The 24685-nt window shown below is 48.4% G+C and overlaps 1 protein-coding gene across 2 annotated transcripts in view; it reads left to right on the top strand.

Moving 5' to 3' along the window:
* NaPi-III (Na[+]-dependent inorganic phosphate cotransporter type III) overlaps window positions 1-24685 on the top strand; it is a 319898-nt gene that overhangs the window by 205620 nt on the left and 89593 nt on the right. The window contains exons 1-2 of one of the 2 annotated variants that reach the window (XM_071668646.1): window positions 3028-3177; window positions 22019-22043. The gene's annotated coding sequence lies outside the window, so the exon portion shown is untranslated. Of the gene's footprint in view, window positions 1-3027; window positions 3178-22018; window positions 22044-24685 lie in introns of those variants that run through there. The other variant, XM_071668644.1, reaches the window with a different exon arrangement.

A 24685-nucleotide genomic window follows, 5' to 3' on the forward strand; every position in this document is an offset into this window, starting at 1 on the left:
GGCATATCCCACCCACCGACGCACACTGAAGGGTTCTGTTACGAAGCTTACGCTCTGGGCTGTTGTGCTGGCTTTGTCCTGACGTTAAGCTAGAGTTTCAGACTCTCGCGTTGGTATATTTACCCGATATTGTTATCATCCGTCTCGTTCGTCGAGGATATTTTCATTCGACCAGAGCTCAGCCCCGGGGGCTTCCTGATTAACATTTGGGAATTTATTTCTACTCGTGTTTATGTTCGTCAGAACATCAGGTATCTCTCGGTCATCGCTAGCCTTGCAAGCCTGTGTGTGTGTGTGTGTGTGTGTGTGTATGTGTGTGTTGCCCACGTTTTTAACCTTTTATACACTTGTTGTGTCTTCTCTTATGTGTATGTACATACACGTACATACACCTTAGCTAAAGCCATGTACCCATTTATCGACACACCCAAATGAGTGACAAACATCTGGGTTGTATGTGTGATGACTGCCTCGCCCAGAATTCGAACCCCGGTGGGCCCGTGTGTTAATCATGGCCTGCAATGCTAACCGGTACACCAAGTGTATGTAAGGGTGGGTTTACCACTATGCTGGTGGGGGGGGGGGGGGGGTTGGCGCCCTTCACCCTGTTGACTGAAGGAGCTGGGAAGGAAGCTGACCAAGCCGTTCGTGTCGGCCCGGCACCTGCTGACCAGTGCACCACGTCTGCAGCTGACCACAGTGCTCCACCACTACCAGTCTGGAACTTAATGTGCCCCACACACACACACACACACACACACACACACACACACACACACACACACACACACACACTGCAGATATCCAGAGTAAATCAGTCAAACATTTGAATTGGGATGGTTGCTCTACATGGCAGCACCTTCGTGTCGCTGTAGCAGAGCAGAAGGCCCCACACAAGCCACGCTCTGCATCACCAGAAAACCAGTGAGGGGAAAGTTACGAGAGTTTGGAGAGACAGAGAGTCATACAAGGATGGTGGTTAGAGGGGATGGATACCCCCCCATCCCCCCAAGATACGTGGCGTCGTAAGTATGTATGGATCCAGCTGCCTAGGGGGATGGACAGATGATGGATAGGGAGAGGGATTGGTGTGAAGGTCACGGTAAGGAGTGACTTTTTTTTTTCTAAAGCCTGTGATGTCGCTGACTCAGACCTGGTATCACTTTGCATGGCTCCTCCTGCATTGGCAGAGGCGCATCACGCCTCACGAAGATCTTTGCCTTAGACGTAGTTGCCAGATCGCCTTATTATGATGAAGCCGTGCCATATCTCTGTTTAAGGTCAGGTGAGGCCCAGCTTGGGATATGCAAGTCTTCAACGGACAGTTAGTATACTTTTCGCTTCGAGGACGACCTAGAGTCTCTAATGTTCGTCTGCGTCAAAGACGATGCTTATTCAGTCCTCCTTGTGGAAGTGTTGGCTGATACATCATCTCGGTGAGATCAGGTTTCAAGCAGAGTCGCCGCCATTCAGCAGGTCTTCGGCAGAAGGGGCGTCCTTCAGATACCGGCCGACGGACTGCATGAAGTTACAGGAGTAGGGTATTGCCCCTCGCTGAGGTGAGACACTACCGCGACTGCTGCAGGAGGTGACTGAAGGCTTCATCGGGCAAAGGGCCTCTTTAGCCTGCGGCTTGAGTAAGCAGTTCATCCCCATAGATACGACAGAACTCTTTTAAGGACGGTGACTTAAGTTAGGATTAAGGGATTAAGTAGTCTTACGCGTGGAGTTAAGCTGCGCACTTTGAACGAGCGTCTCTGTATTATGATGAAAAGTTACGTGTCACTGATCATTGAAGCATTATACACGAGCGAGAAGATAAAGAATTCCGTACAGACACCCAGAACAAACATACTTGAAAGACGCAATCAGGATTACATATCTTTTGAAGGAAACCAAATAGATTATTCTTCGTAAATTGTAATATTTGAATACCTCCTTTCACTCTGAAAAGTCCTGAATAGACCATTAAGTTAGCGCTTTACAGATATAACACAGTCCGTCATATTCCCTGTAAAGTAGTCAGGTATATGAACCAGGAATATTGAGATAGCCAAAGATTATTAAGCTATTTAGTCGTCTAATATTCCACCAGTATGAACTTGGAAAGATATTCGATCATTCAAATACCTCCAGAATAGTTGAGCAGAGAAGATCAGGGGCGGGCCTTACCCGCCCGTAGCCGTATGGAGGGACATAGTCACGACGTAGCCACCTGCTGCTGGTGAGGTGAACACGTTTGTAAAGTGGGATTCCCAAGTTTGAGGCGTCCAGCCTATATAGCATTTCGGCGGGATGTCCCAAGTCACAGTATCCTTAGGGTTAGAATTTTCACCCGTAGGATAACGAGAGACAGTCCAAGATCGGGTTAGGAGGAGACTAAAAGCAGATCCAGATTTTAGAGGCCTTGAACAATAAAAATGATAATAGCAGTGATTATTATTATCATTATTATTAATATCACTATTATTATCATTATTATCAATGTATTATTATTGTCATTATTATTAATATTATTATGATCATTATTATTAATATTATTATTATTATTGTTATTATTAATATTATTGTTATTATTATTATTATTATTATTGTTATTATTATTATTATCATTATTATTATTATTATCATTATTATTATTATTATTATTATTATTATTATTGTTGTTGTTGTTGTTGTTGTTGTTGTTGTAAGGAGTGTACGGCGTGTTGGTTATGTTTACTGATAGGGATTTGGTCGGGCTTTCTCGAGATAGAGCGACCAGCTTAAGAAGCCAAAGACCCTCTCTGCTGATAAGGGGTAATATTCACCTCCCAAAGACCTTGAGACGCTTGATGGACAGGCCATATGAGGAGAGAGAGAGAGAGAGAGAGAGAGAGAGAGAGAGAGAGAGAGAGAGAGAGAGAGAGAGAGAGATCCTCTTCCTGTAAGATCCGAGATAAGATAAGGGAAGAGAGGTACCCGTGAACGCTACTTAAGACCGTGGTGTGGGCAGGAGCCCCGCCGTGGTGCATTGCGTCTCCGAAGTGCCAGGAGAGAAGCCTCCCGTCCTCCAGCAGAGGGGTTGATTTTGCGGGGTGAGGCAAGTTACGACGATCGCACCGCCCCAGCCAAGCAAGGCCAGGTTGCTCCCGCTGGTTGGACGTCCACACAGCTGCCGGTAGTCGCACCAGACAGGTGGGAACCCCATACCTTACTTAGCCAGACGCCGAAGGGCAAATATTTGTAAGAGTATTTCGTCACAGGATGGTGTTGGTGCAGACGTTTTGTGATCATTACCGTACAGTGTTAGTTATCAGAATTATTGATAATGTGTTTATTATGATTTGTCGTTGATGAGTTGAGCTGGGCATGTTTCGTGCGCTCCACAAGAACGAGCGTTAGGAAGTCTGGTCTGCAGGTGCACGCATCCCTTTGACATTTGATGAAGGAGGGAATAGGTTCGAGTTTTTGGGCCGTAGAGAAAACGTTTGGCGGAGGAGTGTGCTTCCAGCAGTCTGTACGCGATGACCCTAGAACGACACACACACGCAAACACACACACACACACACTACACACACACACACACACACACACACACACACACACACACACCGTTGCAATTGCCCGTCGATAAGTTTTAAAACTATATATATATATATATATATATATATATATATATATATATATATATATATATATATATATATATATATATATATATATATATTTTTTTTTTTTTTTTTCTTATGTTGAAACCCATCCGTAACTTTTCTCGCCAGTGACCATACAACTCCATTTCTGCTTGCTCATTGCGTTACACACACACACACACACACACACACACACACACACACATATATATATATATATATATATATATATATATATATATATATATATATATATATATATATATATGTGTGTGTGTGTGTGTGTGTGTGCAGATAACCTTGTCATACACCATTGAGATCTGATATCTATCCTTCCCATTTACTCCTGAAGAACCCCGTCCACAACTGCTTCCTCATCCCCCACACACACTCCCTCCGCCACACCCCTCCAGGCTACCACCACCTCGCGTCTCTCGTGCAGGTGGCTGCGCTGTACGCTTCCTGTGGTCGCTGCGGTTCCTAGCGTGCACGGGGAAGGGCGTTAGGGAGGAGATCGGTGTGATTAGATTTTCTAAGTTCTTTAAGCAAAGGTCCGTGTGGCCTCAGGGTGTATACTGGATTACGTAGTCCCGACCCCGAGTCCTTCAGAACGTCGGGGAACACGCGCACCCTCCTGCCCTAGATCTGGTTTTTCTCCCGTGCTGTAGAAGAGAGAAAAAAAAGGGGGAGGAGGGGAGGATGCGGGGTTTCCCTTCTTACCGTCGCCGCAGGGCACGTCGGGTTCCCCGTGGAGCGGGTGGGCGGTCGCACACCGACATTCTTGGGTCGTGATGGATGTTGCGGGGCTTCCTGAGCCCAGGTCGTTCTTACGGCTGGGAGTTGCGAGAGAGAGAGAGAGAGAGAGAGAGAGAGAGAGAGAGAGAGTACTTACTTGGGCTCACGAGTCATGTGCAACGGCATTGTGCTAGTGAAGGCAGGGCGAGCGCTCACCGCAGGAAAACACATAGAGTTACGAAGGACAGGTAGTGTGTGTTTACGTATATATATCGTAGGATATCGTCGTCATGTATTTCAGGAGCCTCTCCCTCCTATCCTGTGCGCCCGTAACCTGGCTGATGTGCAGGACTCGTCAAGGGATGAGGCAGGTGACGAACTTGCCCCTAGTAAATGACTCGCTCCCTCCTCCGCCACCGGCATACACTGATGTGTCTTTGCGAGTCCCATGCGACAAGAACACACCGGAAAGGTGTAGTTGCTCGGAGACATGTTGATGGGTAGGGCATTACGGGGTTAGCACACACACACACACACACACACACACACACACACACACACACACACACACCGGCTACGGCCAGGAGTAACAAGATCTGCTCCAGATATTGAATAGTGGGTAGAGAGGAGAGAGATAGAGAATTGAAAAAGGCATTGATTTTCGCGTGATTTTCTTTCGCTCCCGTGATGTGATAATGGTAATAATGATAATGATAATAATAATGATAATGATAATAATGTCGATGATGATAACATTGCCTCTTGGGACAAACAGATGCAGAGAAAAACTTGCGCATTCGGAACCTGTTGACGTGCACGAACAATATTGATTTTTTTTTTTTCGGTAAAACACCGAATCCTGGCGTGGGAGGGGCTGGGCGGCTCTTGGTGGACGTGAGGGACTTGAGGGGACGCTGCCAGCAGCATGTAGTAACGGCGACGGGGTGGGGGATGACCCATGCGAAGTGGGGTGAGGCTCTTGCTTAACCCACACCTCACACTAGGATCTGTTCCTCTTGGGTGCAGCTGTTCCTGGCCTGAACCAGGATGTTACCAATGTACACCCGTGTACGATTGAAGGCTCCCGTGTACGTGTACCGTGTGCGAATAACACTTTAGTGCTTCAGGAGGGTATCAAAACCGTCCCGTATGCGACTGATTTCTGTTTATTAACGCCTATCTTGAGTACTAAGGGGTTTCAGTGCTAGGACTTAAGCCTTGGGTACTACAGCTTAGCATACGGGGACACGTCTTGAGATCAGTTGTACGTGATTTACGGAAAGACTTTAAATGAATATTGTCCTTGGCATTAAAGGCTGGCTACACTCCCTCACGCCTCGTACATCTTTGTTTATGAGGGTATTTCCTCGCTCGTGGATGCCCCCTGCAGACGAGAATGCCCTTTGGTATATACGTATACACCCTCCCTTAACGTATTAAGATACATGATGCTAGCGAACCGCTGTAACACCTGCCCGCTCTGTCATGAGGATCGCACCGGGCAGCTGAGCGTCCGGGGACCAGATGAACACACAAACTTCAACTTGAACGCGACACCTAAGCTTTTCCTCATGGGCCGTATAAAATACCCAGGGGTCGCGAAGCTTAACATTTACGTACGAGGTTAAGCGTCGGAATTTCCTGCTGCTGCAGTTGGTTATATCATCCATCACTTATTTTCGTTGGCAGGAAACCTTGGTGATTCGTATCGGCGCTCATGGTCAGTCAGTCTCCTGAGGGTGGGACTTTATATAGGGCTTTGGAACACGCAGATGCGGCAGGACGAAATTCATTTGAGTCCCCTCATCTCTGTGGGTCTTGAATTGCTTGACCATACGTTCTGTGGACGCTCGTGTTGTTCGTACTCGCATGTGACCTGCTGGTAATGTAAGAAAAGATGACTTCGATGTTGCACTTAAAGCTGATGGGAGACTTAGATATACATATAGTTGTTCGATGTAATAATTGTAAGGTGTTGTGGTAACTGGTTGAGGATCTTGCCTGGCCTTGAACTGTTTGAAGATCCTGTATGCCGCAGAACTGTATAATGTGTGTCCTTGAACGCCCTGAAGCTCCTGTCTGTCCCTGAAGTATCTGAAGCTCCTGTCTGTCCTTGAACTATCTGAAGTTCCTGTCTGTCCCTGAACTATCTGAAGTTCCTGTCTACCCTTGAACTATCTGAAGCTCCTGTCTGTCCCTGAAGTATCTGAAGCTCCTGTCTGTCCCTGAACTATCTGAAGTTCCTGTCTACCCTTGAACTCTCTGAAGCTCCTGCCTGTCCCTGAAGTATCTGAAGCTCCTGTCTGTCCCTTACGTACCTGAAGTTCCTGTCTGCCCCTGAACTATCTGAAGCTCCTGTCTGTCCCTGAAGTATATGAAGCCCCCTGTCTGTCCCTGAACTATCTGAAGCTCCTGTCTGTCCCTGAACTATCTGAAGCTGCTTTGTGCTTCTAAACTATTTGAAGCTCCTGTCTACCCCTGACAGTCACAAAATCTTTTTGTTTTTCTATTACTACTACTACTACTAATACTACTACCACTAATACTACTACTACTACTTACTACTACTTACTACTACTACTACTACTACTACTGCTACTACTACTGCTACTACTACTACTACTACTACTACTACTACTACTTACTACTACTACTACTACTACTGCTGCTACTACTACTACTACTACTACTACTACTACTACTACTTCATAACTGACTAGAGATCAAAAGAGATTCAGTGTCCCCAGCCGACAAGATCAGAAAACAGGTGCCATTCTTGACAGCAAGGGAGGACCTGGGAGCCACACGACCTGCCGTGGATCCGAAGCTGCCCATCTCTTCCATTACCCCGTCCTCGTAGACCACGGCGCCGTTTACGGCGACGGTGTGGTCTGGCTCTTCCAGGGAGATGCCTCGCTCTGCTCTCTTCATGGCCAAGTTAACCACTCCTTTTTTCTCCTAACTCAAGCGTGACGGGTTTGGTTTAATGATTTTTTTTGTGGGTTCCCGCCCACATGTTCCAAGCAGCAACCATGATGTGTGTGATGGTGTATATGTACACATCTGAGCCACTCTGGTGCCACGTACGTGTTGGGATGTACGCATGAGGCAGCGCGGTGACTTACGAGCGAACACCGTACGTACACACATCCAGATGGCGCCTTGCGCACTACGTGTGTGTACACACATCTTACCCATTTCGATGACGACGGAGGCACCACGTGTGTACACACGTTGCTCAATTGTGGTGGCAACGCACCTGATGTCTTAGCCAATATCAGGTTTCCGAACTCGCGACGTATTATCATTTGGCAGGAGCACGTAATCATTTACATACGCTGTGTCTGTTGTTATAACCCAGGCGATAAAACTAATGCAGAAAAAAAAAGAAGAGAAAAAAATGCTGCGCGACCAAATATAAACGCGACTGGTCTGCGCAGTTACTTCTTTCTCTCTCTCTCTCTCTCTCTCTCTCTCTCTCTCTCTCTCTCTCTCTCTCTCTCTCTCTCTCTCTCTCTCTCTCTCTCTCTCTCTCTCTCACTTCGCGTAGGTTATGGTCGGTCTTGTGAGTTAGCGCTCCTGGGGCGGACGAGGACGCCCTTGAGAGCGGCGGTGCCTTGCCCGACGGGGTAACGCTGTTGCCCAGCGTAGACCACACGACAGAGCCGCTGACTTTCACTGTACTCTGCATCTGTTTAGGGTACCATTTACTGTACCACACTGGGTTCGTTGTCCCTGAGGGTAAAGTCCTCACAAGGCTTAGATATGCATCTGTTATTTGATTATATATATATATATATTATCCCTGGGGATAGGGGAGAAAGAATACTTCCCACGCATTTCCTGCATGTCGTAGAAGGCGACTAAAAGGGAAGGGAGCGGGGGGCTGGAAATCCTCCCCTCTCATTTTTTTTTTATTTTCCAAAAGAAGGAACAGAGAAGGGGGCCAGATGAGGATATTCCCTCAAAGGTCCAGTCCTCTGTTCTTAACGCTGCCTCGCTTACGCGGGAAATGGCGAATTGTATGAAAGAAAGAAAAAAAAGATATGCGATCCTTTCCAATATATATATATATATATATATATATATATATATATATATATATATATATATATATATATATATATATCCTAATATACTAATGTTGATAATTATAATCTCAGAGCCTGATTGATTTTGATGATGAAAAACTTGTCTGTAAGTAGGATTGGATCCGCCTTTTTTTTTTCCCATCCGATATCTTTAAAAGATAAGGGAAACACGTTTTAAAGTATCTGTCTTTTTTTTTCTTTTGATTGATATGTACATCCAGAACCCTCGCGTTATACGATGTGAGGGATCTGTATTACCACAGTAATACGACACTGAGACATGATGGGCCTTTGACCTGACCCCATTAACAGTCAGGCCAAAATTAGCGAAAGACATCATACCCAAGGGTCGCGCCGTCGTGCTCGCTCAAGCATCGGACCGTCGTGGTTGAAGATCGTACCGCCGTGCTCATGCATCGCACCGTCGTGTTCATGCATCGCACCGTCGTGCTCATGCATCGTACCGCCGTGCTCATGCATCATACTCTCGTGCTCATGCATCGTACCGTCATGCTCATGCGTCGTACCGTCGTGCTCATGCATCGTACCGTCGTGCTCATGCATCTTACCGTCGTGCTCATGCATCATACTCTCGTGCTCATGCATCGTACCGTCGTGCTCATGCATCTTACCGTCGTGCTCATGCATCATACTCTCGTGCTCATGCATCGTACCGTCGTGCTCATGCATCATACCGCCGTGCTCATGCGTCGTACCGTCGTACTCATGCGTCGTACCGTCGTGCTCATGCATCGTACCGTCGTGCTCATGCGTCGTACCGCCGTGCTCATGCGTCGTACCGCCGTGCTCATGCATCGCACCGCCGTGCTCGTGCGTCGTACCGTCGTGCTCATGCGTCGTACCGCAGTGCTCATGGGCTTAGAATCTCGCGACTTCAGCAGCCTCCAATGGGCTGGCTCCAGTCACTCGCACCTCCGTCCCTCGCCAAGGATATTACAGTTCCTTCTGACTGCAAGTAAACATTTTGTGCAGAATGGTTACAGTGAAGGCGACCTTTGTATATATTTTATCGCTTAGATTCACCCAGAGTGTGTGTGGATGGTGGCCACTTCGTCGTCCGTTCTCGACGCTGGCTGACGGTATTCCAAACTCGGTTTTCAGGATCGTTTATGCAAGATCCATCTGAGATTTATCTGTACGTTGAACTTAAGCGGTGATCTTACGGGTCAACGGTGACAGATAGTCGATTGTGATGACACAGGGAGGTCGAACTCTAGCTGTGTTTGCGAGTTTATGGAGTGGTTGGAGGGGTGGGTTGGGTCGGGTCTCGAGTATGACGAAATTAGCCGACATTCCGGTCGGATTTAGAGGCCTTGCAGTATGTAGAGGTCGCGCTCTCACGATATTTATGAGGGGTCGTGTTATGACGATGCTGTGAGGGGCCGGTATCGGACGGGTAGCGGAGGGCGTGATCCGGGTGCTGTTTTGAGTGAGGTGAGCTCCGCCGTGTTAGTGTGTTCCAGTGTTGGGATAGAGGCGTGCGGTTCCCAGGCACGGGTAGGTTCCTCCTTCCTCACCTACGTGCTGGGAGTAACCCAGCTTCTTCAAACCTCCTTCCTGCCTTACGAACGTACACAGACATGGCTTACCACGCACGCGTGATTCCCTTTCTAAGTACGTGGTTTTTTTTTGTTTTTTTTTGCAGGTCACACGTCACTCCTTATCGTTACGTACGTGTTCTTCATGTACACATGATTCCTTAGAAGAACGTACATATGACTGTTTGTTATGTCCACGGGGTTCTTGAGATGATGTACTTACGTGTCCACCACGTACACGTGATTCCCTTGGCACATGCGCCAGTGTCAGGGAGGGAGGGAGGGAGGTATGGCAGCTCCCCAGGCGGGCTGCGCCAGTGCTCACATAACCTGCAGGGCTGCGGGGGCTCCCCTGGCGTCGTCTTCCCGCGCGGAGCAGGTAATGAGGTCTCCCCCCAGCCCAAAGATCACTTATTATTTTCCAAACTGGGAGGCCGAACATGATCCTGGCCTCCCCTGATTGTTTACGGGGTCTTGTACCTGTGTGTGTGTGTGTGTGTGTGTGTGTGTGTGTGTGTGTATGGTGTGTGTGTGTGGGGGGTGTTGGCTATTTGTACTTTAAGGGGAGGGAATTATACACACATGGCGTCCCAGCTCTGTACTTTCTCATCCGTCAAACAGTTTTTAAACTTTTGTATGAATAGTTTTAAACTTGTGTGTGTGTGTGTGTGTGTGTGTGTGTGTGTGTGTGTGTGTGTGTGTGTGCTGTTCACATTCACAGCCTCATCTTTCAGTGTATTCCATTCACTCACTTGTCGTACACCATCGAGATGCTTTTCAGACATCTTTTCTAGCGATTTTCTTGTTCAGTTTTCCTTTGCTCAGTTTCCTGTCGTGGCCTTTGGTTGTTCTGTCCTAAATTTGCATCTTTCGAAAACCTGTTCACTTTTGAACATCATCAGACTGGTTTAGAAACTTAAAGGTTGTGATCAAGTCACCCCTTACCCTTCTCTTTTCCAGGTCTCTTTGTATCTACACATTTAATTCATTTTTTTTTTCTCACAATGAAGTCTGAATATTCGTTAATTGAAGTCGAACATAAATATTCATTATTATTTCTAGACGATTCTGTCAGCAGTTTTGTCAGTGTTTTCAATAAACCATCTCTGAGCCACTTGTAAACATGCAATGGAGTGATAGGTGTGCCCACTGGTAATTGAAATGTAAATATCAACATAGGAGAAAACTAGGGTCTGTCTGTGTAGTGACTGGGTCATCCCTTGAACTGAATTGAATCTCGATTTATTTTTGATGAGGGTGGCTGGCGGGCAGGCGGGTGGAGTGTATGGCGAGGTGAGCGGCGGGCGGGAGGGCGGTGTGTATGGCGGGGTGAGTGGGTTACTCCTACCGTCTGCCTCCTCCCACTGTTGATAAGTGTGTCACCAGTGTTCCTCCCTCCTCCATCCCAGGAGCCTAAGACCTACAAGACCACACTTTGTTGTGATTGTGTTGCGTGTTCACGTCTCCTTGACCGACATATGAAAATTTGTTTTCCCTATACCTCGCGTAGCCTCCTTGCGAACCACCTTACTCCCGTTTCTTACCGGTGAATTGATGACTTCCCCTGGGAGATTGAGATGCTTCGCGTATTTGCATATATCCTTGACCTATCTAATGAGTTAAAGATATCCATGCCTTTTAAACGTTCTCTAAGGTCAACTATACCACTCTTAATTTGTATGTAAATCATAACTTTCTCGTGGGATTTATTTAAAGTATTTCCCCCCCGTAAAATACGTCTTTGATCGAAGATTTGTGGATGTTAAAGAGAAGGCGGAGAGCTGATCTTGTGGAAGCACCGAGAGACATATGCCTGTCTAGCTACGACATAGAAAAATGGCTTGTGTGTTCAGTCTTGAAATCACTTGATTTAATCTCGTCTAAGCATTAGATAAAAAGCTTTGTAAAAGCGATGAGAAGAGAGGAGAAATAGGTAATGAGTTTGAGGAATTGAATTGTGTGTATGGGATAGAGTGAATTGGAACGATGTGATATACAGGGGTCGATGTGCTGCCTGTCATTGGACTGAACCAGGGCATGTGAAGCGTCCGGAGTAAACCATGTAAAAGGTCTGTGAGGCCTGGTTGTGGAATAGGGAGCTGTGGTTTCGTTGCATTTGACAGCTAGAGAATGAAAAGATTGTATGAATAGGAAACGAAAACAGGTGCAGATTGCTGGAGATGATGTAACATATGGTTGTTAGATCGAATAATTGACTGACTCTTTTTTTTTTCCCCCGTCATTGCCGTCATGAGCAACAAGATGGGTTGGGTTTGACAGAGTCTCCGTCACTGGATAATCAAGGTCTTACCCCTTCATTCTTCAGTTGTCTCATTAAGTGCGAGATTCCCTGTGATACATACAACTTCTACGAAGATCAAGGGTAAAATATTGATCGTAACAGAAGCTGAGAAGTATCATCGGATTTCCGGTAACTCTGCTGATTCGCTCATTACGTGTGTAGGAGTCCATCCTGTCTTAATCAGAAGTGGAGTTCTTTGTAAGAATTTACGGGAGGATTGTAAGAGTGCTTGGAAATCCGACTGACTAGAAGCTGGGCTAAGGGCGAAGAACATGGGCCGTGTCCATCCCTGGACTCTGGTGGGAGTACTGTCCAGTTTCCATTAATGTCCGGGACGGTTTGTTAACGTGCTCCGGTGCATGATGGAGGGAGGGAGGGAGTGTGTAGCATGACGTATCATTAGGTAAGAAAACATCAAGAGATCGGCTCTCTGGCAAGGATTGCGACACGGTTACAAAAGCCAAAGACGAGGCTGGGATAACCTACATCTGATATTCCCTGTGTCTCGCTGTTTCCATAATTTATGTGGATTATTTTTCGATGTTTTACACTTCCTGAGTGGTACGACCCTTGAGCACGAACGGCACGGCCCTGGGTTACGATGGCATGACCTCTCAAACTGCCAGAAGCCGGGCCATCACCCTCTCAAAGGGGAAGGGGGTTTCATACGGTATCGCTCAAGAGGTTAAAGACATCTACTTCCCTCAGCGAGAAGGGAATGAGAACAGTAGCGGCTTCACTGGGGACCCGGATTACAGTCTTGTGTTAGTTAAAGGATCGTGGAGGAATTAAGACGCTGTTTAGTCTAGTGAGCCTGGCAAACATCAGGGGCACTTCGAGTGTGGTAGTGTGTGTGTGTGTGTGTGTGTCTGTGGATGCCGCCTCCGCCTCACCCCCCAGCATCTAGTGGCTCGTGCGGACAACCCAGGACGACCTGGTTTACTTCACACCTTCCGGTTGTCCCCGTCGCACTACCTTGCTCATTTTAGCGGCCCATAGTCAGCACTGCCCGGGTGCAACACCGCTAACGTCAGTGGTGGTTATTAGCATCTTGAGACGTAGTTGCGATACTTGCAACAGATCGAGTGAGGTGTTTCACAATATGGCTCACGTGAAAGAGGGACTGTCTGTGGCGCTTCAGGGGCCAAGAGGACGTTGACACACTCCCTTTGGCCCCCATGGATCCTTCCTGCCCGTCAGGACTGTGTGAGTGCGCCTCAGCACGGCAACACAGGGGAGGGGACTGGGTTGCTTCTCCTTCAAGTGAGGGGGGCCGACTCATGATGGCTGCTACGTCACTTATTCCCAGAGGCTGTATGTCCCTTTGATGCTCGGGATATAAATAGTGTTTTTTTTTTTTTTTTTCTTGTCCTGTGACTCGGCGTAACATATGGGAGCATAACGTAGTGTTACGTATGTTGCCGGGGAAGAAATAGTGTTTCCTCCGTATGTTGGCAGGGTTGTGTATGGTGACAGACCCCACCAGTAGCTCGCCTCCGCTCTTGATTACCCGCCTACTGTCAGCAGGTGTGCAGTGTTCCCCCGGGGAACACGGCTTCTCCCCACCCACCTCTACCCCACTGAGTGTTTACCAGCCCAACCACACCAGTACCTCCCCGAGCCAGGCACTTCGTAGTTGGCCTAATTCCGATGCTCCGATGTTAGGAAAGGTTCCTGGAGAAATAGAAGAGAGCCTGAGGTGAAGAAGTGTTCGGGGAAGGGAGGCAAGTGAGTGAGAGCTTTTGAGAGGGGAAGGGATGATAGCTCTTGTGGTTGGGATGTATAGGTTGAGAGGTGTGTGTGTGTGTGTGTGTGTGTGTGTGTGTGTGTGTGTGTGTGTGAATAAGGTATCATGTGAGGTCGCCATATCTGACACAATTAGAGCAAACATGACGTTTTCCCCGAGTCTTGATAATGTATGAATTTTGCCATAGCAACATCTTGCTCGCTGCCTGATGTCGATTCTAATCTGGTCTGCCTTTGTTGTGCCGTGTCTTGACTTGGAGATTCGTTCGTTAATATTTCGCTGTTGTCCTCCTCATGGTAATGTCAAGTGCACTTACGTCAGTACTGGGCTGTGCCCCTCTCGATGGTAAGTTTATTAATAAGTAGCACATCCGTCAGGACTTTGGTGCCTCAGTGGGGTGGTGGCACAGGACTCGCCCATACTCAGATTTAGTTCGAGTTTACCTTCACGATAAACACGGAACTCGTATTTATTTAGATGTTCTGGGAGGAGTATATTTTACGACGTGAGAGAGTCTGTTGTTCTTCACGGTTAGGGAGACTGACTGTAGTAGCTTCCAACACTCTAACTCGAGAGGTGTTGTTAAGAGAGTGACTTGCATCTGCGTACTTGTGAATGTTGTCTTATGGAGCACGAAGGCACTGCCTGTGAGCACTGTCGTATCGACGACCCTTAGAGCTAACGGCGCAGGGCCTTGAACCTTATGCTTAAGGGCCAAGTCAAAAGCCCTGGTGGTCGTTACATCTAAGGGTCGTACCGCGGTGCTCAAGCGTCGCACCATCATGGTGAAGAGTGTGGATATACCACCATTCAGCGGTCATCCACGACCCAGCCTAATGTTTGCGCTGCTTACGTAAGGTAGGAAGTTAGCGATACGTCTTTATTGTGGTTGAAGTTTATGTTGGATCTCTCGACCCTTACTGGCCATTACAGGAGTGGCACCTCCTCTGGCTCGCTCCTGTGTGTGTGTGTGTGTGTGTGTGTGTGTGGTGCCGTCCCTTTCCTGACGGCGCAGCACACACACACGACGCGGGCCTGGGAACGTAATGATTCTTGGTATTTCCTCACAACTGTAGATAGTGGAGGGTGGGTTTGGAAACTTGCCCAAGTGGGGATGATTAGGCCGGGGGGTGTGTGTATGGGGAAGGAGGGGGGGGGGGAGGGTCGTCTGTCGTTTCTAGGAAAGAGGGAAGTTTGCAGGGAACGTCGGTAGGGGGTTGGGCGTCGATGGAGTGCCAGAAGTTGTGTTGGGCCGTTCCGGCAGTTAAGTGGTCATTCCTGCATTTGCGATTCATTGTCATGATGACAGTAGTAGTATTAGTAGTAGTAGTAGATAACAGTAATGATAAGTAAACTGATCAGAATGATAATGATGATAATAATAATAATAATGATAATAATAATAATGATAATAATAATAACAATAATAATAATAATGATAATAATAATAATAATAATAATAATAATGATAATATTAATGATAATAATGATGATAATAATAATAATGATAATAATAATAATAATGATAATAATAATAATAATGATAATAATAATAATAATAATAATAATAATAATAATAATAATAATAATGATAATATTGATTATGATAACTGATTATATAATTTCGAAAATTTGCTGACGTCCACCTCGGAGCTTACGGTTCATTTAAGGACTTAGCTTCACCGGAGAAGGTGTGTGAGAGATCGTGGACTGTGGTAATACTGGGAAAGGAATGCATCATTACGGGAGGTAGGGATGTAGAGTAGGAGGGAGTTGTAACAAGGCCGGATGGTGTGTGTGTGTGTGTGGTGTGTGTGTGTGTGTGTGTGTGTGTGTGTGTGAAGAAGAGGCAGTTGATGGAAGGGGAGTGAGGGTCCACTGTGGTTGAAGGTAGGATGGGACGAGTTTATTGTGAGGGGAGGCAAGGTTGACCTGGATGCGGAGAGAAAGGGTACAGTATGGTGGTGGTGGAACGTTCACTGTGGCGTGAGGAAGGGTACAGTGCTGTGGTATGAAACGTTTAGTACTGTAGGGGAAGGGATTGGTAAGGTTCCTTGTGGCGTGGGAGGGAAAGGGAAGGTAAGATAGGAGGCGTGTGAAGCGTGTTGTAAAGATGCTAGGGGTAGGAGGAGGTGTTCGGGGCTGGACTGTGCCTCTGTCTTCAGGCCCTGGGAGCATGAGGAAAGCGAGCTGATGTTTTTGGGAATGCCAGTCGAGTGCCCTACAGCAGCTGCGCCAGGAGGTGTATCGGGGCCAGGGTGCGGCTTCGCCCGCTGGGTTACAATGTTCCCCCCCTGACCTTGACCTCCATCATAAGTACAGTAGATAGGATCGGAATGGTCTGCGAGGAGGGGTGGCAGCAGTTGCCATACAATCATGCGGGCCTCCCTAGGTCCGGGATGTTCCTGTAGCTGCCAGGGCGGCTGCATGAGGTCTCGAGAGGACTCTCCCACGCATGTGCAGGTTCCTTCGGCCATCTGTCGACTGATAACCGAACAGGATTTAGTCCTATTTCCAACGTAACAGTGAGGCAGATACCACAAGCCCAGTCACCGCGATGTGCCCACTTGGTGACATGAAGCTCCTGGTTGGATAGCGATTGTTGTTCCCGGCACACCCCCGAACCCCTCCTTCTGAATACTAGAACATGCCTGAGAATGTCACCTTAGCTGAGGGCGTCTGCATCTGGCGCTTTGATATGACACGGAATGAGTGCACGAGATGATCTTCCTTTACACATCTCCGTGCAGATTGCGTCAGTAGATCGACTAGAAGTCGCCGTGTGCAGTTGGGGAGGAAGAGGAGGAGGAGGAAGAGAGGGGAGGGGATGTGTCTATAACAATGGGAGATAAAGGAGATGGGGGGAAGGGGGATGGACGATAAATAAGAGGAAGTGTGACGTAGGGGGTGTTGCGTAATGGGAGGTGAGACGTTGTTAGGTGGAGGAGCCCTTGTTGGTGCTGCATGTGCCACTTCAGACACAGTGTATTTGGGCTTTTGATCCACCATCGTAGCAGCTGGACGGGGTCGTATGAACGCCACTGCAGGAAGGAGCACTGTACTGCCACCTACAAGCAACCATAGGCTTACGACATGGGAGAAGTAACGTCTCGCAGCAGTGGGCTCAGTGTAAAAGGCTAAACTGCGTAGACCAGTATGTGTTGGTGGATGTTTATCGGTCACTCTTCTCCCCCCATGAGCTGCTTGCTAGTTGCTGGATATTGTGCGTGGAGGAGGAGCTGGACGGTTGCTGAGTGAGAGTCGTTCTCATTTCCGGCGTTGTGCCGCCCTGCCAGACCTCACGACCCCGCTCTCCAATCAGTCTTGTCTCCATCGCTACAGGGACTATTTATCTTTCCACACACACAAAAAAAATTCCTTTCTTTGAGGCTTAAAGCTAATGGGTTAGCAGGTCTTGTTTATTTAAAGCCAAGCATCAGTGTTTACACTGTTCTAGATTGTGGGACGGGCAATGCCCACATAGTACTGCTTGCTCCCTGCCGGACCCTAAGTAAGGTACGACACTATTACCAACGCCGGACGGCTGCATTCCCCCCCAGCTGATAAGCTCTCTAGAGATTACCGAACGGTATGCTATTGTTGACTGAAGAGAAACTTTATTTCCTTATCGATATACATACATTCATTTTGTAGTATATGCCTGTTATATATATATGTGTGTGTGTGTGTGTGTGTGTAGATAGATAGATAGATAGATAGATAGATAATAGAAATTAAGCAGAAGTATGTATTTATCTAACTCACTTTAAGATCAGTAGATTGCCGAGGAAGGGAACGGTAAATCGTGGCAGAGAGTTCATCGAACTACTCCAGGCAGGCAAGAGCTCAGTACATTTTAGCCTGACATTTTTAACGTGTCTGAGGGCGACTAGGTGATGCTGTTGGCCGGCTCGCAAAACTGCTTTGGTTTCAAGGAAACGTCAAGCGTGGCAGATCTAACATATTTTTGTGTATCTCATAATTCGTGTGCTGAGGAGTTCGGCCTATCATTAATAGGCTTCAGGCCTCCAGCTGAGCCGAGTCTGCGACACTATACGAGAAGACTTTAATTACCTCTTTTGTATCATACACCAGACTGGTGTGTGTGTGTGTGTGTGTGTGTGTGTGTGTGTGTGTGTGCTTGAGGGCGTCGCAGAGGAGCCAAGTATGGTTACGTTTGAGAGGGGAATGTGATGAAGACCCTGGCATGTATCGCATCCGGTAATAATGGTGGATGTCAGGGTCGGCGGGAGGAGTACGGCTCACAACCAGCCACTCACCTCCTCACCCGTGCCGCAAGGCCATCTCGCTATCCCCTCAACTCGTGGAAAGCGCCCCTACGCTAGAGGACGTGTTCGGTCCGTTGCCTTTAGATCTCGGGTAAGCCAGTGGTAGGTGAGGTGAGGTGAGGAGGCTGACATTGGCTGGGAGAAAGGGTAGTAACTTCGCTTACTTAGCAACAGGAACGATTCCCTCGTAACTGGGTCATGTGTCACGCAACACCTTGACGTAAATTGACTTGCAGATCTCATGGGTTTGCCGAGTGTCTCTGTAGCTGACGTAGCTGCCCCACTTACATTTTTTTTTTGGGGGGAGAGAGAATTTTCTTCTCACTGTCGCAAATAATGACCAGGGGTGTTCAGCAGTTGGATGGGTTACAAATGACGTGGATTTTACAACCAGAACTTGTGCTTGTAGGGAGAGGTTATAAGGGACCCCCAATGTTGCCTATGTGGTCAACGCGGCTACTAACTCGGTAAATGTGAAGGTCAAATACATCAGGTTGGCATGATACCTACACTCAAGACATAGTTATAAGTAGATCCTGCTGTTAGTTTTCGTATTCTTTATCACAAGCCTGTAGCCGACTTTCCCTTAGTAAAACATCCCTCCAACTAGTCGGCAGACGACAAAGGTTTGTTGAATACGTGCTTGGTACGCACGTACTCTGGGCCTTGGTACGTACGTACTCTGGGCCTTGGTACGCACGTGCTCTGGCCCTTGGTACGCACCTACTCTGGGCCTTGGTACGTACGTACTCTGGGCCTTGGTACGCACGTACTCTGGGCCTTGGTACGCACGTACTCTGGGCCTTGGTACGTACGTACTCTGGGCCGTGGTAAGCACGTGCTCTTGCCCTTGGTACGTACGTACTCTGGGCCTTGGTACGTACGTACTCTGAGCCTTGGTACGTACGTACTCTGGGCCAAACACTTACCCCAGGATCAGCCTGAACAGAAGCTCCCTGACAACGCTGATCTTGTAGTTATCTTTCCTCGCTGATGCGTTCAAACGTCCTCAGGCTTCTGGAGTAGGACGGTGGACGAGAGAGAATTATCACCGTACACGCATTCGTGTTCAACATCAGCCTGTATGTGTATGTATGTATTCAGGTGTATTCGGCTGTACCCACAAATGTCACTCAGTTTCGCGAGTCGTGAGTACTTCAGGCGTTGTGGACAGATCGTTGGCATGACCCAGAAACGTAGGCACGTACTGCCTGTATGGCAGCCGTCTTGACAGTATCTACTAGACTGCTCCGATAATGCATCACACTGTCCCACTTTTCACCAGTCGCGCTCAACATGATGTCAACCGTTATCCAGGGAGAGGAGGACTCGTGTCAAGAGTCTAGCAACAGATCTGTCCTGCTGTGTGTTTCCTGCCGTCTGTTCCCATGTGTCTCCTGTATGTTGCCACGGGTCTCTCCTGCTGCTGGTCCTCATGTGTCTTGTCTCCATTTGTCCTCCTTGCTGTATTTCCCCATGTTGTTATGTCTTCCAAGTTGTACGTCCTCATTTTATCTCCTTGGTGATGTTCCCTTGCCCACTCTGTTGCATATCCTCCCTGGTATTGCGTACTCCCACTCCCCTGACGTGTGTGTGTGTGTGTGTGTGTGTGTCCCCCTCCCCTGCTGTGCAGAGCCCTTCTTTTATGTCACACCTCTTGTGTGTGTGGCCTTGCCTGACCGCCCATCCCTCTCTGTCCAACGTGCTGCCGTCTGCTCTCCTACAGCTGCGTCTACCCCTGCTGGTGCTTGGCCTGCGTCCTGCTGCCCTGAAAGTTTTTTTTTTCCTCTCTCCTCTTCGTATAGCATCTGACCTGCTGGTGACGTGAGACCCAGGTGTTCGTGTGTGTGTGTCTGTATGCCCTTTCTCTGTGTGAGTGTCTGTCTGTCTGTCTGTCCTGCTTGCTGGTTTTCCACTTGCTGTTTTGCTGTGTGGACTGCCTGCTGCAGAGGCGCTCTCTGTGCTGTGAACTTCACTTGTTGCAGTGTCCTGATTGTTGTTTTTTGCGCTCCCTGCTGCTGTTTACCACGTGTTTGTTTTGGATGTTGCTGCGTCATACCTTGTTATGGCCTCCTGAGTCCCCTTGGTGCTCTGTGTGTGTGTGTGTGTGTGTGTGTGTGTGTGTGTGTGTCACATGGTGATGTGATCCCCATTGCTGTCTGTCCCACGTGCCACTGTATTCCCCCCCTCTGCTGTGTATACTACGTGCTGCTGTGTGTCGCTCTTGTTACGTGGCTTGGGTGTTCTTATCGTCCACGTATCGTGGGTCCTGCGAGTTGCTGTGCACCTCTTCCCGTGCTGTGTGACCTACGTGCTACTCTGTGTCCGATGCTGTGTGACCGACGTGCCACACTCTATGTTCTATGCTGTGTGACCTACGTGTCACTCTGTGTCCTATGCTGTGTGACCTACGTGTCACTCTGTGCCTTATGCTGTGTGACCCACTTGCCACACTCTGTGTCCTATGCTGTGTGACCTACATGCCACTCTGTGTCCTATGCTGTGTGACTTACGTACCCCTCTCTGTGTCCCATGCTGTGTGACCTAACGTGCCCCACTATCTGTGTCCCATGCTGTTTGACCTACGTGCCACACTCTGTGTCCTATGCTTTGTGACCTACGTGCCACACTCTATGTCCCATGCTATGTGTCTGTCTGCATCTCATGCTCTGTGTCTTAAGTGCTCCCCTGTTGTCCCTCGCTGTTTGGCCTACGTGTCGATGCATATTCCCCCCCCCCCCCCCCCCCTCGTGTGATGTGGTGGTATGAACGAGCACTTGACGGCAGCAGGCCAGTCATGCTGCAGGATTGCCACCAGGACACAAGTAACGTTTTGTTCTATGTGTGTGTGTGTGTGTGAGAGAGAGAGAGAGAGAGAGAGAGAGAGAGAGAGAGAGAGAGAGAGAGAGAGAGAGAGAGAGAGAGAGAGGCATCGTCTCCTATACGTCAAAGTCTCTGACTCACCGACCTGCTAGGAAGGAAAGAAATTATGAGGCTTCCTGTGAGTCATGTCGTCTCGCTTTCTTATTTTTTTCTTTGGCCAATCTCCGTCATTGTAGGAGTGGTGGTTAATGATCAGCCATGAGTCATGCCTCTGCCGGGACGTGTCTCAGCCGCAGGAAAAGGTAAGAAGACTCGCTCTCATTCACGTCCACCGACCCAGACAAGACGTCGGTTCACCTCACACCCTCACCCACCCCCTCCTTCCTTCAGGGTTACCGCCCCCTGCTGTAGGTAGAGGCGCTGGGGGCACGTCGGCTCTTCCTGCCCTGGGGGCCTGGTCATCATCACCATCCGTAACGTGGGCGTTCTTAGGGGGCGGGTGTGAGGCAGGCGGGCGGGCGGGCGGGCAGGGAGGGAGGTGAGTGCAGGGGGCTGGGTGTGGGGGGCATGCAAGGCTGGTTCGCGTGGCTGGGGTGTGGTCTGACGTCACTCACCCTCGTGACGCTCACGCCATATGACACACACAAACACACACACACACACACACACACACACACACACACACACCAGTGGACGTCTTCAGTTACGTCCAGATGTATTCATGCTAAGTTACAGTAATACGCAATGTAATACAGCTTTCCATTGTTAATGAGATATATTGACGGTGTCGCATCCTAGTTACAGTTCTCATGTGACATTCCCTCTCTCTCTCCCAACAGGTCCCGGGAAGAACGCTGGCTGAAGGTACGTCACTTAGGTGTTTGTTTGGCCTCCCGGCTGACGTTGGTCCTATGACGGTCACTATCTCTCTCTAAGTAGAGAGAGAGAGAGAGAGAGAGAGAGAGAGAGAGAGAGAGAGATGTAAAAGTCAACTTTGGCCAGACTGTATCACTGGGAGTGCAGTCTCGTCAAAGAACTTTTCACCCCCAAAGGAGGATACATTTCCCTGCTACTGGAAGTAGCGCACCTTTGGGCATTAGAGAGAGGTCCTGGGGTTGATTGTGAATAGAGAAAATCTCTCTCTCTCTCTCTCTCTCTCTCTCTCTCTCTCTCTCTCTCTATATATATATATATATATATATATATATATATATATATATATATATATATATATATATATATATATATATATCAAGTAGATTCTTGGTCCAGTCTGAGACCGGATTAAACCTCTGACCTGACCCCTGATGACCAGGTTAGAGAGCAGGTCATCATAACCTGAGGGTTGTACCATGTCGTGCCCGTGTGTGTGTGTGTCTGTGTGTGTGGGTAGCAGTCCAACCAGTAGGCTCGGTTGGTCACACATCCTACCAGCCAGCACCAGCTGTACCAGTCGACCTTTGACACCAGCCCCGTTCACAGGATCATGGATTGGTCGGATGGTGTGGTTAGTGGTGGTGTAGGGAGGGGTAAACGCTCTGTCTCACTATCCTGTTTCCGCCACAGTTTAGGTTAGAAAGCAGATTACCTCATCATGGAGAATCAAGTCTCCATTCCTGAGTACTCCCATGTACCGAGTGTCGGACAGACACGGAGATTCAGTGTCGAGTCTACCCGCCATATGTTGGTTGAAGTGGCTTGGCTGTCTCTCACGCACGCTGTGTTAGGTGGCTTGGCAGCCCACGTGCAGTGTTATGAGGCTTGTTTGGCATCCCACACACCAAATTAGATGTTTTGGCTGCTAACACGCACACCAAAGTTAGATGGCCAGTCTGCCAGCAGACACACCAAGTTAAATTGCCTCGGCTGCCAACTCATACTCCCAAGTTGAGTGGGTTGGCCAACTAGCCCACACGAGCACAGGACTTAAATGACCCCTGGACGCGGATGATTACTCATAGTTCGCAACGCCCTATTTGCACCGAGCAAGATTTCACCACAGGCGAGGACCTGGCTGCCAGGGGGTCTCGAGGAATCTTTCTTCCATGGGTCTTCCGTCACCCAGGGAGGGTTATACAGTTCCCTGGAAGGGCATGGAGAAGCCTGATAGCAGAAGACCTGATGGGCTGTATCGAGATCGCCTGATACTGCATCGAGATCGCCTGATACTGTCTTAGTGTTAGGTGCTGAATAGAGGGTCAAGGGAAGGTTAGGTGTTGAGTGTAGGGTAAAGGGAAGGTTAGGTGATGGGTGAAGGGAAGGGTAGGTGTTGAGTGTAGATAGGGTAACGCGAAGCTGTACTGGTAGATGCAAGACCGAAAATGAATTCCTGTAACAACCAGCAAGACGGAGAGATCAAGAGGTCGATTTGCAGCTGCAGGACTGCACGACGCCTGGAGGACGACAACCTTGCGACCCCTGGATGCGACGGCCTAGTCTTTGACCTGAACCACAAGGGAAAGGTCAAAGGACCAGCTGGACCAGGTCAGAGGACCAGGCCAGGTCATCATATCAAGATCGTGCCGCGGTACTCAGATGTCCTATGTCTTCGTGCTCAAGGCTGGCACCGTCGTGGGTGAAGGGTGACACTGAAATCACTTTACATAACGTAGCCTGGGACTGCAGGTTATTTGGACAACAGGTTCAAACTGTGTGTTGAAAACGTCATTAAACCGCAGGACCAAGAGTCAAACAGCTCGTCTTCTTCCTCGCTCAACCAGCCAGCCGTCTTGCCCTCGCGTGCGAATGAGATCAGCAGATTCCCTCCTCCCCAAGTACTATGAAAGTAATCGTTTTAACCTAAAACTTTCCAGCAGACGGAACAGCATTGAAGTTTGTAACACACCCGCGGTATACTGGAGCATTGGAGGTCGCTGCTTATTATCACTTGTCGCAAACCTGACAGTGATGAAGACGTGCTTAAAGACACGACATTAGCGTAGCCTCGCGATGTGTTCATGAGGCCACCTGCCTATGGTGCAGTCAGATTTGCCCGATCGATTGAGTTTAGCACCTCCATTGAATTCCTAGACTCTTGATACTTTACCTGCTTATTATTCTCTTGTCCATACTTCTGTCGATCACCGTACCGTGCGACTGGAGAGAGAGCTCTCTCCAGAACTATTACCTTCCAACGTTTTTGTTCGTTTTCCTCCATCCCAAACTCTCCCTTTTAACAGCGGTGCTTGTGCGAGCACTCCAAACAATTCCCCCTCCAAGAGTTCCTCAGCTCCCCAACACCCGTCCCGTCCCTCAGCCGTGGGAGAGGGATGTGTTTATAGGTGCGTCACCGTCCAACCAGACATCAGAAGAGACGAAAAAAAACCAAACAATACCTATCCTCACCGTTGATTGTCAGCGAGGGCATTGAGCACCATGGCCGATATAGCGAACACTTGCGTCACCTCGTCTGTCCATCGCTGATTCCCTCCCGCTTCACTGGTCGTCACGGCATAATGAAGTTTCCGTAGTGCGTTTCGTTATAGAGAAGAGACTGTGCGTTTATG

This window comes from Panulirus ornatus, chromosome 13 (assembly GCF_036320965.1).
Source record: "Panulirus ornatus isolate Po-2019 chromosome 13, ASM3632096v1, whole genome shotgun sequence".
NCBI lineage: Eukaryota > Metazoa > Arthropoda > Malacostraca > Decapoda > Palinuridae > Panulirus > Panulirus ornatus.